Below are 17,668 nucleotides of genomic sequence, written 5' to 3' on the forward strand. Positions count from 1 at the left end.
TTAACAATCACCCCTGCTCTCTAATTTACCCCAGGGTTTTCTCTTTAATCATCATTCGTTCTTGGGAACCGGGCATCACTGGTAAGGCTGACATTTATTGCCACCGCCCAGTTGCCCTTGCAAAGATGGTGATAGGCTTTCTTCTTGCTCGGCTGCATCTTGTCAATAGGATTATATTCTCTGGAGTTTAGAGTGATTGACATTTGTCACTGAGACATACTTGACATTGCGGGTGATGAGAGGTTGTTTCCTCTGGCTGGACAGTTGAGAACTATGGGTCATAGTTCCAGGATACAAGGCCAATCATTGGGATACACGGCCAACCATTAGGATACAAGGCCAATCATTAGGATACAAGGCCAATCATTAAGGACTGAGAAGCGGAGAAATTTCTCCCCTCGCAGAGTTGAGAATCTCTACTTCAGAAGCTTATGGAAGCTCCATTATTGAATGTCTTCAAGACTGAGATGGATAGATGCTTGAGCACTAAGGAATTCGATGATGGGACAAGAAGGTGGAGGTGAGGTAAAAGTTCAGTCATGACCTTAGTGAATGGTGGGGTAGACTCAATGGCTAATTTTTAGGTTCTATGTGTTCTGTGTGGCCAATGTTCTCACAAAGTGTTATTGTGTAGGGAGACCCAGCATTCTGATCCAGAAATGATAAATCTGTAAGACACAATGATGTGGAACTCAGAGAGAACTTGCAGGTGATGATGCTCACCTGCACTGCCGTGCTCGCCTTTCTCTGTGAAGATGCAGTATGGAGGGATAGGAGGGCAAGTCTAGTGCGGAGGGGCAGGAGGAGTGCAGAGGGCTAGGAGGAGTGCGGAGGGGCAGGAGGAGTGCGGAGGGGCAGGAGGAGTGCAGAGGGGCAGGAGGAGTGCGGAGGGGCAGGAGGAGTGCGGAGGGGCAAGTGGAGTGCGGAGGGGCAAGTGGAGTGCGGAGGGGCAAGTGGAGTGCGGAGGGGCAAGTGGAGTGCGGAGGGGCAAGTGGAGTGCGGAGGGGCAAGTGGAGTGTGGAGGGACAGAGGGAGTGCGATGGGACAGAGGGAGTGCGATGGGACAGAGGGAGTGCGATGGGACAGGAGTGCGATGGGACAGGAGTGCGATGGGACAGGAGTGCGATGGGACAGGAAATGCTCCTCCCAATTCCTTTCAATGAAGAAAACCAGTTCCCAACATCACTAAACACACAAAGGTGTGTTAATGGTGTCTCTTTTTTTTTAAATACAGAAAGAAGTAATTTTAAAATTGATGCATTAACCTTGGAAAGAGTTCTGAAGGAATTACTTTACTGCTAAATGGAAAGAATGCTACCCTCTGTGTTAACACAGTAAGAAGTCTAACAACACCAGGTTAAAGTCCAACAGGTTTATTTGGTAGCAAAAGCCACGAGTTTTCGGAACAGGCTGCCCCTTCATCAGGTGGGTGGGAGTTCTGATCACAAACAGGGCACAAAGACACAAACTCAATTTACATGAATAATGATTGGAATGTGAGTCTTTACAGCTAATCAAGTCTTAAAGGTACAGACAATGTGAGTGGAGGGAGTATTAAGCACAGGTTAAAGAGATGTGTATTGTCTCCAGACAGGACAGCTAGTGAGATTTTGCACATCCAGACAGGTTGTGGGGGTTACAGATAGTGTGACATGAACCCAATATCCCGGTTGAGGCCGTCCTCATGTGTGCAGAACCTGGCTATCAGTTTCTGCTCAGCGACTCTGCGCTGTTGTGTGCCGTGAAGGCCGTCTTGGAGAACGCTTACCCAGAGATCAGAGGCTGAATGCCCGTGACCGCTGAAGTGTTTCCCAACAGGAAGAGAACAGTCTTGCCTGGTGATTGTCGAGTGTGTTTATTCACTGCTTGATGCTCCCTCCACTCACATTGTCTGTACCTTTAAGACTTGATTAGCTGTAAAGACTCACATTCCAATCATTATTCATGTAAATTGAGTTTGTGTCTTTGTGCCCTGTTTGTGATCAGAACTCCCACCCACCTGATGAAGGGACAGCCTGTTCCGAAAGCTCGTGGCTTTTGCTACCAAATAAACCTGTTGGACTTTAACCTGGTGTTGTTAGACTCCTTACTGTGTTTACCCCAGTCCAACGCCGGCATCTCCACATCATGACCCTCTGTGTTAAGCAAGGGTTTATCGGGTTATGTAATCAAGGTGAGCAGATCAGCATTGATCTAGTTTAATGGTGGAACAGGTTTGATGGGCTGAATGGCCTGTTGTTATCTCATTTTTTGTAAACTGATGGTATTTGCAAAATTCCTGATGTCACAGAATGCCTTAAAGGCATGAGTGAAAACAGGTTTTGTGAGAGCTCCGGGGAGTGTTTACAGCAGCTGCTTTCATCTCACAGTCACAATTGTGTCACCTTGTTTTTCCCGTTCCTACCTTGAGATTTCTGACCAGTTACTTGTTGAAGTGTGTCAATACTTTCACCACACAATATCAGTAAACTCTCCATGGCTGAAGCATTGGTATTGTCGCTGGACAAATGATCCAGAGACCCAAGGTAATGCTCTGAGGACCCAGGTTCAAATCCCACCACCACCACCATTCCTCACTAGTAGGACAGATCCAGCAGAAGTGGCGGCGCAGTGGTACAAAGCCGGGAGGGAATTACGCTGGGATTCCTACACATTAACTCCATACACTAGTCTCGTGACATCAGGTCAAACATACGCAATGAAACCTCGGACTGATTACCACATGCTGTCCCCCCTTCAGCTGATGAATCAGTTCTCACAAAACCAACTGGGGGGAGCACTGAGGGTGGCAAGAATGTACTCTGGGTGTCCATCACCAATAGTGGTTCAGGAGCACCATCACAGATCGAGCTGGCGAGTCCTGAAAGATATAGCTGCTAGACTGGGTTTGCGACGGGTGGTGAGGGAACCAACAAGAGGGAAAAACATACTTGACCTTATCCTCAGCAACCTGCTTGCTGCAGATGCATCTGTCCATGACAGTATCGGTAGAAGTGACCACCCCCACAGTCTTTGTGGAGACAAAGTCCCATCTCCACATTGAGGATCCCCTCCAATGTATTGTGTGGCACTACCACTGTGCTAAATGGGATAGATTTTAAACAGATCTAGCAACTCAAGACTGGGCATCCATGAGGTGCTGTGGGCCATCAGCAGCAGCAGCAGAATTGTACTCAAACCACAATCTGTAACTTCTTGGCCCAGCATATCCCCTACTCTACCATTACCACCAAGCCAGGGGATGAACCCTGGTTCAATAAAGAGTGCAGGAGGGCATGTTAGGAGCAGCACCAGGCGTACCTAAAAATGAGGTGTCAACCTGGTGAAGCTACAACACAGGATTACTTGCATGCCAAACAGTGGGAACAGTAAGTAATAGAGCTAAGCAATTCCACAACTAATTGATCAGATCTAAGCTCTGCCGTCCTGCCACATGCAGTTGCGAGTGGTGGTGGACAATTAAACAACTTACTGGAGGAGGAGGCTCCATAAATATCCCCAAGCTCAATGATGGAGGAGCCCAGCACATCAGTGCAAAAGATAAGGCTGAAGCATTTGCAACAATCTTCAGCCAAAAGTGCCGATTGAATGATCTCATCTCGTACTCCTCTGGAGGTCCCCAGCATCACAGATGTCAGTCTTCTGCTAATTTGATTCACTCTACATGACATCAAGAAGTGGCTGAAGGCACTGGATACTGCAAAGGCTACTCTCCTGGACAATATTCCAGTAATAGTGCTGAAGACTTGTGCTCCAGAACTTGCTGCACGCCTAGCCAAGCTCTTCCAGTACAACTACAACACTGGCATCTACCCAGCAAAGTGGAAGATTACCCAGGTATGTCCTGTACACAAAGAGCAGGACAAATCCAATCCAGACAATTACCACCCCATCAGTCTAACTCTTGATCATCAGTAAAGTGATGGAATGGCTCATCAACAATGCAATCAAATGGTACTTACTCAGCAATAATTTGCTCATGGATTCTCAATTTTGGTTTTGCCAGGGTCACTCAGCTCCTGACCTCAATACAGCATTTGTTCAAACATGGATTAAAGAGCTGAAGTCCAGAGGTGAAGTGAGACTGACAGTCCTTGACATCATGGCAGCATTTGACCAAATATGGTATCAAGGAGCCCTAGCAAAACTGGAATCAATCAAAGTCAAGGGGAAGACTCTCCGCTGATTGGAGTCATACCTGGCACAAGGGAAGGTGGTTGTGGTGGTTGGAGGTCAATCATCTCAGTTCGAGGACATTACTGCAGCAGTCCCTCAGGGTAGTGTCCTGGGCCAAACCATCTTAGAACGTAAGAACATAAAAAATAGGAGCAGGAGTCGGCCATCTAGCCCCTCGAGCCTGCCCCGCCATTCAATAAGATCATGGCTGATCTGAAGTGGATCAGTTCCACTTACCCGCCTGATCCCGATAACCCCTAATTCCCTTACCAATCAGGAATCCAGCTATCCGTGATTTAAACATATTCAACGAGGTAGCCTCCACCACTTCAGTGGGCAGAGAATTCCAGAGATTCACCTCCTCAACTCTGTCCTAAACTGACCCCCCTTTATTTTGAGGCTGTGCCCTCTAGTTCTAGCTTCCTTTCTAAGTGGAAAGAATCTCTCCACCTCTACCCTATCCAGCCCCTTCATTATCTTATAGGTCTCTATAAGATCTCCCCTCAGCCTTCTAAATTCCAATGAGTACAAACCCAATCTGCTCAGTCTCTCCTCATAATCAACACCCCTCATCTCTGGTATCAATCTGGTGAACCTTCTCTGCACTCCCTCCAAGGCCAATATATCCTTCCGCAAATAAGGGGACCAATACTGCACACAGTATTCCAGCTGCGGCCTCACCAATGCCCCGTACAGATGCAGCAAGACATCTCTGCTTTTATATTCTATCCACCTTGCGATATAGGCCAACATCCCATTTACATCTTCAGCTGCTTCATCAATCGCCTTCCTTCCTTCATAAGATCAGAAGTGGGGATGTGCATTGATGACTGCAGAATCTTCAATGCCATTCACAACTCCTCAGATACTGAAGCAGTCCATGTCCAAATGCAACAAAACCTGGACAATATTGAGGCTTGGGCTGGCAAGTGGCAAGTAACGTTCACGCCACACAAGTGCCAGACAATGACTATCGCCACCAATAGACAATCTAAACATCGTCCTTTGACATTCAGTGGCATTACCATCGCTGAATCCCCTACAACCAACATCCTGGAGCTTATCATTTACCAGAAACGAAACTGGACTAGCCATATAAATACTGTGGCTACAAGAGCAGGTCAAAGGTTCGGAATCCTGCGGCAAGTAACTCACCTCCTGGCTCCCAATCTGTCCACCATCCACAAGGCACAAGTCAGGAATGTGATGGAATACTCTCCACTTGCCTGGATGGGTGCAGCTCCAATAACACTTAAGAAACTTAACACCATGCAGGACAAAGCAGCCCTGCTTGATTGGCACCCCACCCATGAACATTTACTCCCTCCACCACTGATTTGATTTGATTTATTGTCACATGTATTAACATACAGTGAAAAGTATTGTTTCTTGCGCGCTATACAGACAAAGCATACTGTTCAAAGAGAAGGAAACGAGAGAGTGCAGAATGTAGTGTTACAGTCATAGCTAGGGTGTAGAGAAAGATCAACTTAATGCAAGGTAAGTCCATTCAAAAGTCTGACTGCAGCAGGGAAGAAGCTGTTCTTGAGTTGGTTGGTATGTGACCTCAGACTTTTGTATCTTTTTCCCGAAGGATGAAGGTGGAAGAGAGAATGTCCGGGGTGCGTGTGGTCCTTAATTATGCTGGCTGCTTTGCCGAGGCAGCGGGAAGTGTAGACAGAGTCAATAGATGGGAGGCTGGTTTGCGTGATGGATTGGGCTACATTCACAACCTTTTGTAGTTCTTTGCGGTCTTGGGCAGAGCAGGAGCCATACCAAGCTGTATGCACTGTATCAGCAGTATATATCATCTACAGGATTCACTGCAAGAACTCACCAAGCCTCCTCAGACAGCACCTTCAAACCCATGACCAGTACCATTTTCCAGAAGGAAGAGCAGCTGACACATGGGAACACCTGCTAGTTCCCCTCCAAGTCACTCACCATCCTGACTTGGAAGTATATCGGAGAGACCAAGCATAGACTGGGTGATCGTTGTTGAGCACCTTCGGTCTGTGCGCAATCAGGACCCTGACCTTCTGGTTGCTTGCCGTTTTAACGCACGATCCTGCTCCCATTCCCACATGTCTGTCCTTGGCCTGCTGCAATGTTCCAGTGAAACTCAATGCAAACTGGAGGAACAGCATCTCATCTTCCGGCTAGGCACTTTACAGCCTTCCGGTCTCAACATCGAATTCAACAACTTCAGATGATTTGCTCTACCCCATCTCGACCCCCTTTGTTTTCATTCTATTTTATTTTATTTTGTTCTGTTCTCTACCTTTTACTGTCTTTCTTCATTTTTCTTTCCCCCCCCCCCCCACTCTTTTCCCCTACTTCATCCCCCTTCCCTTACCTTTTCTTCCCCGTTTCCCCTTTTCTACATTCTACCTCTGTCCCATTCCACCTCCCCCACCTCCACCCCCAACATTTTCACCTGTCACAACTTACAGCTTCTCTGCAGTTTGGCCATTCACACCCTTTATTCTCTCTGTGGACAGCTATGAGCAGTCTTTTCCCTGGGTTTCTATGGCTATGACTCATCTTTCATTCCCTCCCGCTGCAGTATAAATATCTCCCACTTTCTATGCCTTTTAGCTTTGACAAAGGGACTTGAAACATCAGCTCTTTTCTCTCCTTACAGATGCTGCCAGACCTGCTGAGATTTTCCAGCATTTTCTCTTTTGGAAATATATTGCTGTTCTTTCACAGTTGTCACTGTGTCAACATCCTGGAGCTCCCTTCCTAACAGCACTATGGGTGCATCTATAGCTCAGGGACTGCAACGGTTCAAGACAGTTTACCACCACCTTCTGAAAGGCAATTAGAGAGGGGCAATAGATGTTAGCCTAGCCAGCATTACACGTACATCCCTTGAATTAATAAACGAAGGAGTTCTTTCAGCCATTCCACCAGCACAAACTTTATTTATCTTATGGGGATGCATTTCCACAGTCTGCCTGGTAGTTACAAATGGAATGTGTTCTTTAATGATTGGCACCAAGAAACAAAAAGAATATATTCCATCTTTTGGATGAGACATTAAACTAGTTCTGCCTTTCAGGTGGACGTCCACGCTCTGTAGACAACATTTTAAAGAATAATCAACAAATTCTTCCTGATGCCCTACCCAACTTATATTCCCCAATCACTAAAAATATTTTATCTGCTCATTATCACATTGCTGTGTGTGGAATCTTGCTGTGTGCATACCGACTGCTGCATTTCCTTACATTACAATAGTCTCTACTATTAACTGGTCTAAAACATGTTGAGACATCCTGAGATTGTGAAATGCATCACATAAATGTCCATTCTTGCTTTTTTAAAAAGAAATCTTGGTTTGGAATGTCAATAAAGGTGAGGCTTAATTGGACATGAGTATGGATGCAACTGAGGTCAATCAAATGAATAGTCAATATGCCTAGGGCAGCATGGTGGCACAGTTGTTGGCACTGTTGCCTCACAGCTCCAGGGACCTGGGTTCAAATCCCGGATTGGGTCACTGTCTATGTGAAGTTTGCACATTCTCCCCATGTTTGTGTGGGTTTCCTCCGGGTGCTCCAGTTTCCTCCACAGTCCAAAGTTGTGCAGGTTAGGTGCACTGGTCATCCTAAATTACCCCTTAGTGTTCAAAGATGTGTCGGTTAAGTTGATTGGCCATGATAATTGGTCTTGAGTGTCAGGGTAAATTAGCAGGGTAAATACGTGGGGTTCCGGAGATAGGGCTGGGTGAGGTTCTTGTCGGTACAGGCTCGATGGGCCAAACAGCCTCCTTCTGCACTATAGGGATTCTGTGATTCTGTTAATGCATTTCTTCCTCCTCAATTTATTATTCCATCTCATGTGTCCTCTTGTGTCCTCCCTCTGCTATCAGACTACATTCCCCCATCCAGCTCCAGCAGCATCAACAGGCCATTCACTGTTCAGTTGAGCTGCTCACAGAGATCACGAGGGCAATGTTAGTGCTCATCTCACTGGTGATGGCCACCCACTTTCCACCACTCAGCTCAACAGAAAAGACAATGGGGCTAGTGTAAAACAGGCTGCTGATACAAGACAAATTTCAATCCCTCCCTATCCCATATCCCCTAAACTACTGGACATCCACAAATACCTATCCAATTAGCTCTGCTAATACCTCCTGTATGCAGCCCCCAAGCGAGAATAACTTGAATAGAACAATGTCCGTACAGATTGCAAACAGAAGCCTGATCCTGAGTGAGATCACACTTTGGTTGTATTCTTCTGATGCTTGACTCCAGTGCTAAATAGATTAAATCGTCCGTGCTGAAAATTGGAGCGTGCATGCTGGTCTGCGCTATGGGTCAGAGGGTCTAGCATGCATCATACCAACAAAACACAATGTTTCCAGTGACAATAACACCATGGTAACTCTGGCTGTTTCAGTGCTGTGTGCATTGCAAAGTGACAGGTCAAATTGCGACAAACTGCATTGTAAATCTCTCTGTCCCAGAGAATCATTATGGAAACTGCATGCAGCCGATTCATTGGGCTGATGTGTTCCTCTCCATTCTCCCAGTGATTCAGAGAGGCTCTGCCAACTTTGAGATAAATGCCTTCAATGCCCATGCACAAACCACTTTTCATAAGGTCTATGATTCAGATTTGGAGCAGTGAAGGAATTAAATATTATTTTTTGACTATAATTCCCAATAGAGGAGCTAGTTTCTCTGGTGGAAGCATCTGGAACATATTGAGGGGGTAGCATAGCATTACAATTACTCAGGAAGAAAATCAGGAAATGTTGCCTCACACAAACGCACGGAGCTGTGGAAACGTGAAACTCGCCCCCCGGAAATGTGACCAACTGAAGATTTCAAGATTGAGATGCACCATCAGCGCTGTGCCTTCAGCCCTCTAGGCCCGACACACTGGAAATCCCTCCATAAGCCTTTCCACCTTTATCTACTCCTTAAAATCTACCTCTTCGACCAAACAGTTGATTAACTAGCTGCTCGGACTTCTCTCTGCAACTCAGTAATGCTGTCTGATCACAATCTTGTGAAGCACCTTGGGCGATTAAAGGTGCTATATAAATGCAAATTATTGTTGAGATTGGTTGATTTATATCTGTGATATAATGAGCAGGTGGAACAAATGGAACTGAAATATAGATCAGCCGTAATCTAACTGAATGGTGGAGCAGGTTCAAGGGGCTGAATTCTCCTCCTTTTCTCATAGGTGATCAGGTCACGGTACATTTGAACCATATAACAGGTAAGAGATGTCGTAAAGGAAAATAAAATGTCTATTTGTATATATCCCTATAAAGTGTATAAAACTACTTGTTTTGATCATTTTTATTTGCCAACTATCTTAGATGAAGCTGACAAAGCTGCAGCCTCGAATGGAGCTGCAATGAATAATTGAGGTCAACAGCTCCAGTATAATAAAGGTATTTGAACATTGCGATAGCTCCTTTGGCAACGTGCACTGATCACTCATTGCCTTGAAAGAACAGCTGCAAAACAGGACTATGTACAGTCCAGACACAAAGTGGATTAAAATATAGAACATAATCTACACGCCATGTTTGTCCAAAGCAGAAATGCAAAAATCTACATGCAGGCTGTGACACAATGGGGCACAGACACACAATGCAATCACCATCATTCTTGTCTTCAATTCAGAAGATCATGGGTTCAAGCCTGGTTCTAGAGACGTGAATGTGTAATCTCGACCGATGCTTTAGTGCAGTACTGAGGGAGTGTTGCATTGCTGGGTGACACTTTAAGCCTGTTTGCCTTCTGAGGTGGATGCAAAAGATACCACCGTACTATTTCAGAGAAGAAAGGGGAATTATCCTTGGCATCTAAGCCAATATTCATTCCTCAATCAATGTCACAAAAACAGATTGCCTAGTTTGTAACACATTGTTGTTTGTGGGAGCTTGCTGTGCGCAAATTGGTTGCCATGTTTCCTACATTAAAGCAGTAACTATACTTCAGAAGCGCTTCATTTGCGATGGAGCACTTTGGGGTTTCTTGAGGTCATGCAAGGCGCTATACGTCTTCCTTTTTCTGTTCTTTCATACTGTCAGTGCACCAATAGAATTTCAGTTTTCGCTGACTGATATAATCAGTAGGATTGTAAACGATTTATTCCAGCTGCTTCTAATTTGACAGGAGGTCTGACTTTAGAGGAAAGACCTTATAATTTCTTCAATTCCCAACAAAACTTTGATTCTAATTAGATGCTACAAAATCAAAGGGAAATTATTCTGGCTCCCTCACATTTAACAGAAAGATATCACTCAGAAGGCAAAAGAAGTATTTTGCTCTTGGTAGCAATATCCTCGTCCACAAACTCTACTCTCAATCGGATTTACTCTGCACAATACCAGGCAGGGTGGAGAGCAGCTAATCAGGCCTGACCTACAGATGTCAGCTTCACTTCAGCTAACGCGGCAGAATTGCCACGTCAGTGATATCAGGTAGAATTTTAAACAAAATATTTCTATCTCTGGCTGAGATCCATAGGCTCTCTCTTGGTTTTGGCCTGATTGCACTCTCTCTCTCTCCCTGTTTCTCCATCCACACTGTCTCCTGGTCTGTATAGTCTTGGACTGATCTGTCTGCCTGTTTGTCCCTCTCCCTCCTTGCTGCAAACTGCTTAATCTACCTGCCCAAGGACAGGGGGTACTCCGGATCAGAATTGCAAATGTCACAGCTATTCCTGAATGTTGGAGATTGTCTTTATGCACACAAACACAAGTGATTATTTTCAAAATTGACAATTCAAGAGTGCACCAACATCACAGTACACTGAGACACCGCTGTTTCTTAATTAAATTACAACCTGTCTTCATAATGTCTCAGTGGATCTTCCATTTTCAAAACACATATTCACAAAAATTATTCCCCTTCAATTTCTCAGTCTGCCTCTCTCCCAAAAATTGCACTGCTAGATTCTGACACAGCCTTAGATACATCGCTCCTTACAGTGAACAACCGAAGCTAGCAGGCAATGTAAAGGCAGTGTTGGAGGTTCAGAGATACAGAGACTTAGAGGCAAAGAGGATTACAGAGAGAGCTAGCAGAGAATTGAGACCATGTTGGGGCTTATGGGTGAGGATATTTTACCTGCACCTAAACATCACCCAGTAGGATTATAAACTTTGAATTTTAATGCTGTCAGAAATTGTGGTTATAGAACCATAAAATTCCTACTGTGCAGAAAGAGGCTATTTGGTCCATTGAGTCAGCACCGATTCTCCGACAGAGCATCTTACCCAGGCCCTTCCCTCTGGCCTATTCCCACAACCCTGCAGATTTACCATTTCTACTCCACCTAACCTACACATCTTTGGACATTAAAGGCAATTTACCATGGTTAATCCACCCAATCTGCACATCTTTGTATTGTGAGGAGGAAACCAGAGCACCCGGAGGAAACCCACGCAGACATGGGAAGAATGTGCAAACTTCACACAGGCAGTCACCGAAGGTCAGAATCAAATCTGGGTCCCTATCGCTATGAGGCAGCAGTGCTAACCACTGTGCCGCCATGCCACCCTATCATGTCATCTTTATGTTAAAGATCCTACGTCTTTAAATTTGTGTCCACTGTACTTATTTTTGTCACAATTTTTGGTCATACTTTTCCATCAACATTTACCATTATAAATTGCTATGTCAACATGTCCCATTCAAATATTGCCATTGCAAGTGTCACTCTTTAGTTTCAGGCTCCGGCCACTAGGTGGTTTTGTGAAGCAATTTTCTGATGTCTTCCCTCTGAACTCTATCACCATTTTGTATTGAAAAAAACGGAGTGTGGCTACTTTATTGGACAGAGATATTTCCGTATCAGTGGCCTGACTGTAGGCCTGCACTAGACATCTAGCAAACTCCTGAATACAGTTGAGCCGTTGTGTATTTAAAATCCTTGTGCATTCAGTTAGTTGATCCTTAACCCCATCATAGCCTTGCCTGCACAAGAGTGCCAAGCACATTAAATTATTATTTCTTTAAATTTAAAAAATGCTCTTTTTTTTCAGCTTCTGCATCGAGGCAGCTCAGATACTGACAGCTTTATAACCCGTTTCAAATTGAGCAGTTGCTGACAAGAGCTGGATTGGCGAAAAACATTGCCTCTTGTGACCTGGCCAGGAAGTAAAGTAAAGTTACCCTGCCACGGCCTCCTGCTGCAATTAGTGTTTTCAGTGAGCAACAGAAGTGAGAACACCAAGCTTATGGGAGACATTCCTTACACTGCAGCAAGATTTCCTGACTGCCTGTACTCTTACTTACATTGGGAATAACCACGAGAAATGAGAAACTATAGTATTAGGATGGCCTGTCTGTTGCACGAATGGTGGATATTAAAATATTCTTACCAACAAGGAAGGTTTTGATCAGGAAACTGACAGATCTAAACATTTTATATTTGGAAGATAAAGTTTTCTTTTGAATGTGCAGCTAATGACATCAGTTGACAAAATTTGTGTTTAAACCTAACCCAGTGCCAATTTATTTACTATAGATGTTTGCTTGAGAAAAGAATGACATGCATTTCTATAGTGATTTTCATGAGCTCCGAGTGCCTAGAAAACCTACAGAATCCCTAAATTGCAAAAGGAAGCAATTTAGCCCATTGCATCTGCACTGATCCTCTGACAGAGCATCTTACTCAGACCAAATCCCTGGAACCCCACACATTCATCTTGCCAAGCCCCTTAACCTACACATCTTTGGATACTAAGGGGAAATTTAGCATGGCCAATCCATCTAACCTGCATATCTTTGGACTGTGGGAGGAAACCGGAGCATGAAGGAAACCCATATAGACACTGGGAGAACATGCAAACTCCACACAGTTGCCCAAGGCCAGAATTGAACTCAGGTCCATGGTGCTGTGAGGGAGCAGTGTTAACCACTGTGCCACCATGTCCCAAAGTACTTTACAGCCAATGAAATACCTTTGAAGCGTAGTTAATGTTGTAATAAGGGAAATGAGTTGTACTCACAGGTCACAATATTAAACTATCTATACTAAAACAACATGCCTTTGAGAAAGGACAAGCTTTTTTTTAAGTAAGCCACTTCTTTTTCATTGCACACATTGAAAATTGCCTATTTGAAGGGGGAGATGTAGGTGTTGTGTAATGTCACTGGGCCAGTAATCCAGAGACACAAGCTAATGCTCTGAGAACACAGATTAAAATCCCACCATGACAGCTGGGGGAATTTAAAGTCAATTAATGAAATTTGGATTTGAAAACTAGTCCATAATAACCCACCAGGTTCAGTGATGTCCCTGATCAAAATTAATGTTCCGTATGCCCTACGTGTGACTCCAGATTCCCAGCGATGTGCTTGACTCTTAACAGCCCTCTGAATTGGCTGAGCAACCAACTTGGTTCAAGGGGCAATTAGGAATGAGCAACAAAGGTTGGCCTCGCCAGAGACACCAGTGTCCCATGAGAAAATACATTTTTTAAATGATATAGTTTACCCAAGAAGGTCGATTGTTCCATTGCAAGGGTCCCCAAGAATAATACTTGACAGGACATATTGAGAGGTAAATAGCAAATGAAGGAAGAGCTGGAGTATTTATTAGTCATTTTCAAAACAGGAAAGAGTTCTAGGAGCGAAATATTAGCCTAACCTGCCTCTCAGCCAGACTTACATCTCTCCCTTTGCTGTCAATTCACTGTGCGCTTATTATAACTAGCTCAATGACAAGCATAACCTCTCACAGAAGGAGCTGATGGTGCACAAATACAGTGCTCTCTGGGCTGCTGGGCTCTGATATTTAATAGCGTTACATGGCTTAGATCATTGCCTTCCTCTAATTACAGGATCAGATCTCAGGCTTATATTGTAATCACTCCTGAAATGTGTCTCCAGTTCCAAAGTTTCTGATTAAACAAGATAGGGATATGTTGCTTTCCGAGGGAAGAATAAATCAAGGTTCACAATTCACTTTTAAGTGAGCTACTGTGTTTTTAGCGTAATTTCAGTTATAATCTTTACTTAATATACATACATAACAGTCTGGAGTAGTGTACGAGGATAGCACTTGTGCCTCTTAATTGGAAGGTTGTGGGTTGAAGTCCCATTTTCAGTGGTTCCCAACCCATGTGCCATGACCCACCAGGTGTACCGCAAAAAAGATTTAAAATGATTCAAAATTCATGTAATTAAACAAAAACCAGCCTTGGTCTTTAGCTCTGTGATTAGCATCTCCAAGACCCAACAAATCTTGGGCCTCCCACACATGTGCCGGCTGGGAAAGAGCCGCACATGCGTGGTTAGATTTTCTATGCTGGTCAGGCCCAGGCACATGACCAACGGGGCTTGGAGCTGAAGGCAAAGGTTCCCATGCACCCGCACAAAAAGCAAAAACTCAAAAACCCTGGGAGAAGTGAGACGCAAGAAGTCTCACAACACCAAGTTAAAGTCCAACGGGTTTATTTGGTAGCAAAGTGAGAGGGACAGGGAGAGGTTAAAAAAATGACTCGAGGACAGGGAGAAGTTAAAAACGAAGTTCCCAGTAAGGGAAATAGACAGAGAAAATAGGAGGTGTGCCTCAACATTTTATTTTATAGTATTGAGGTGTGCCATGACATATAAAAGGTTAGGAACCACTGCTATGCACCTAAGCACATGATCTAGGCTAACACTCCAGTGCAGTACTATGTGATTGTTGCACCGTCAGAGGTACTGTTTTCTGAGGCCAACATAAAACATTGCATGGCACTATTTAAAAACAGCAATGACTTCTTCTCAGTTCTCTATTCTTTAAACAACATCATAGGAGAAGTTTGTCTGGTAGATAATATACTGCTGTTTGTGAGAGCTTGCTGTGCACAAGTTAGCTGCCGCCTTGCCTTCATTACAGTTGTGACTACACTCAAAAATACTTAATTGGCTGGGTAGCACTTTTGGATGGCCTGAAGGCACTATCTAAATGCAAGCAATTTCCTTCTTTTAATCTTGATAATTCAGTCTTGTTTTGCGCTTGGAAAATTTAAATGACCTAGTAATTTGAATGAAGTAATGTAAAACACACAACACCATGCAAAATGGTACTTTTTAAAACAAACCCGAGTTATCAGATAATCGGATTTAAGCAACTCAGATCAGAGCAGAATGAATATCAGGGTGAAACTCGCCTTGGGTGGTTAGCACTAAATGGGTCAGCAACCCAGTTTACACATGGCCTGCTTTTCACTTCAATTGGAAAATGGGGTATAAAAGGTTGCCAATTTTCTATCTTCCCCTTTACACTGCTGCCCAGACAGATTCCAAACCCTTCACTATTTGACCAATGCAATATTATAATCTGCAGCTCACAAATTAGACCAACCTGGGCCAACACCTTCTCATTTCAGACCAATTCACCCTCCCTTTGCCACCCCTTGACCCATACCCACCCTCCCCACCCCCAAACACTCCTTCCCAATCTGCTGATATATAAACATACTGCTTATAAATTTGTTTACTTCCCATCTCAATCTAAATAATTTAATAAATGCCTTGTTGTTGCTGGCAGCGAGCTCTGCACAGCTGCGCTGGGGAGTTTCCATCCCAGGCACACACTGTTTACCAGCTTAAGACACCCGTCACTACTGCACCATGGCAAAGAACTGCCAACCCTCATCAACAATATTCAACGCAGAAAAGACAAAGTTATTTTGCCTCAACTACCATTTCACTTCAGACAGTATATCTTCTCAGTAAGCAACCTGAACTTCAAAATCTCCTTGGTCACAAACATATAATCCCTCACTGATTTATTTTTAGATGTTGCTGTGAAAACGGGCAGATATCGGTTCTTCCCATGGAAGTGAGCAACTGCAAAGATACAACTCTTTTCAAACACAACACAAGAACACTAGAATTAAGAGCAGGAGAAGGCCATTCGGCCTCTTACTGCTTATGCCATTCAGTAAGATCATGGCTGATATGATTGTGGCCATTTTCCTGTCTGCATTATAGTCATACAGTCAATTCAATGCAGTCCTCATGATTTTAGTCTGTCATCTGAGTCCATTTTGCCAGTTATATTCAATCACAAGATTAATAAATGGCAGAGCTGAGTTAAATACATTAACATGCAAGTCACTAATGGGCAGCGAATTGCATTAATCAATTTATATGTGAGTCACCACCGGATAGTGAGCAGAACATTGTATTAACTATTTTAAAGTAAGAGTCACCAGTCGATTAAGCTGCATTAATGAACAGAACATACTAGTCAACAATGAACAGAGAGCTGCATTAACTGTTGTAACTCACAAGTCACTAGTAGACAGAGCTACATTAACTATGAAACAGCAATAGATAGAGCTGCTTTATTTGTAAGTCACCGACAGAAAGAGAGAGGTGTCACTGGTAGGTGTTGGTGCATTAGGTAGATAGAGGTACATTAACTGCAAGATGGTGGTGTGTTAACTGTGAGTCACAATACTACAGTATGTAAGGCTGATAAATTGTACCTTCGCACATATGAACCTGTCAGGTTGTTTGTTAAGTGCATCCTCGATGCAAATGACAAAATAATGATCCTGGCCTGTGAGATAATTAAGCAAGCATGTAAAGTGTTTCGAGCTGAGAAACGTTATATCTGAAAGCAATATATTAGCTTAACAATCCATATAAGAACCTGCTTTGAACTACATAAAATAGCAACTCATTCAAACTGCAGGTCTTGCCAACAAAACCTTATAAATATGTTCAAAATAAGTTCCTAGCCTTTCCAGCAGCCTTATAAATAACATTACGCTGCGGGTTCTAGACATTGTACACCATAAGAAGCCTTATGAAAAGCTTCCTTACCTGATTGCCAGTCAGCAACAAGCAGACATTCAAAGTGAAACTGGAGGAGAAGAACGCTAATCGCACGGAGCAAAAACATGCAGGATAATTGCCTGAAGTCTCAGCATGGGTGTATAATGATCACCGCCATTTTAAATACTGACATCATTAGATGAAACTAAATTAACGCGCGTTTCATGTACATAACTTCATAGCTGGGCCATGCAACCATGCTCAGCCAAATCAGCTCCGGGATATATAAAGTGCTCCGTGGTTAAGCAATTTTGTGAGCCAGCGAAAATGAATCAGGACAGTTCTGTCAGCCCTTTTATTTTGTTACTCCCCCATTAAGAGATGTCATCATTTATTAATGGCACGTATGCTTTTGTTATAGCTTTAAAGCCATGCTGCAATCTGATAATGCAGCATTTGCTTGTTCCTGCTTCCCTTCTCTATGGGACTAAGATGGTACATTCCAAACAATGAGCGCCTAATGGCCTTCAGATCTACTGCTTTGCCTGCAAGGGTTCAGTCTGACTGTTGCCATAGTAACCTTAACTGAGAGCTCACTTAACTCTTGCTTAAATGCAGTTGTCTATGCGTACTGAGGTGACATCCATGCATCAGGTAAAGGCTGTTGTGCTGTGACTCAACACTATACACCTCAAAGTCCAAAACAGCCCTAAAACCCCAAAATAATTTAA

At 43.8% G+C, this 17,668-nt stretch overlaps 1 protein-coding gene across 7 annotated transcripts in view; it reads right to left on the minus strand.

Annotated features, from left to right (window-relative positions):
• LOC144492807 (muscleblind-like protein 3) overlaps nt 1-17,224 on the minus strand; it is a 161,609-nt gene extending 144,385 nt beyond the window's left edge. For 2 of the 7 annotated variants that reach the window (XR_013497639.1, XM_078211272.1), the window contains exon 1: nt 16,986-17,125. The gene's annotated coding sequence lies outside the window, so the exon portion shown is untranslated. Of the gene's footprint in view, nt 1-16,985 lie in introns of all 7 variants that reach the window. The other 5 variants (XM_078211274.1, XM_078211270.1, XM_078211271.1 and 2 more) reach the window with 4 other exon arrangements.
• Nucleotides 17,225-17,668: the final 444 nt, after the last annotated feature.

The sequence above is a fragment of the Mustelus asterias genome, chromosome 4 (assembly GCF_964213995.1).
Source record: "Mustelus asterias chromosome 4, sMusAst1.hap1.1, whole genome shotgun sequence".
In the NCBI taxonomy this organism is placed as follows: Eukaryota; Metazoa; Chordata; class Chondrichthyes; order Carcharhiniformes; family Triakidae; genus Mustelus; species Mustelus asterias.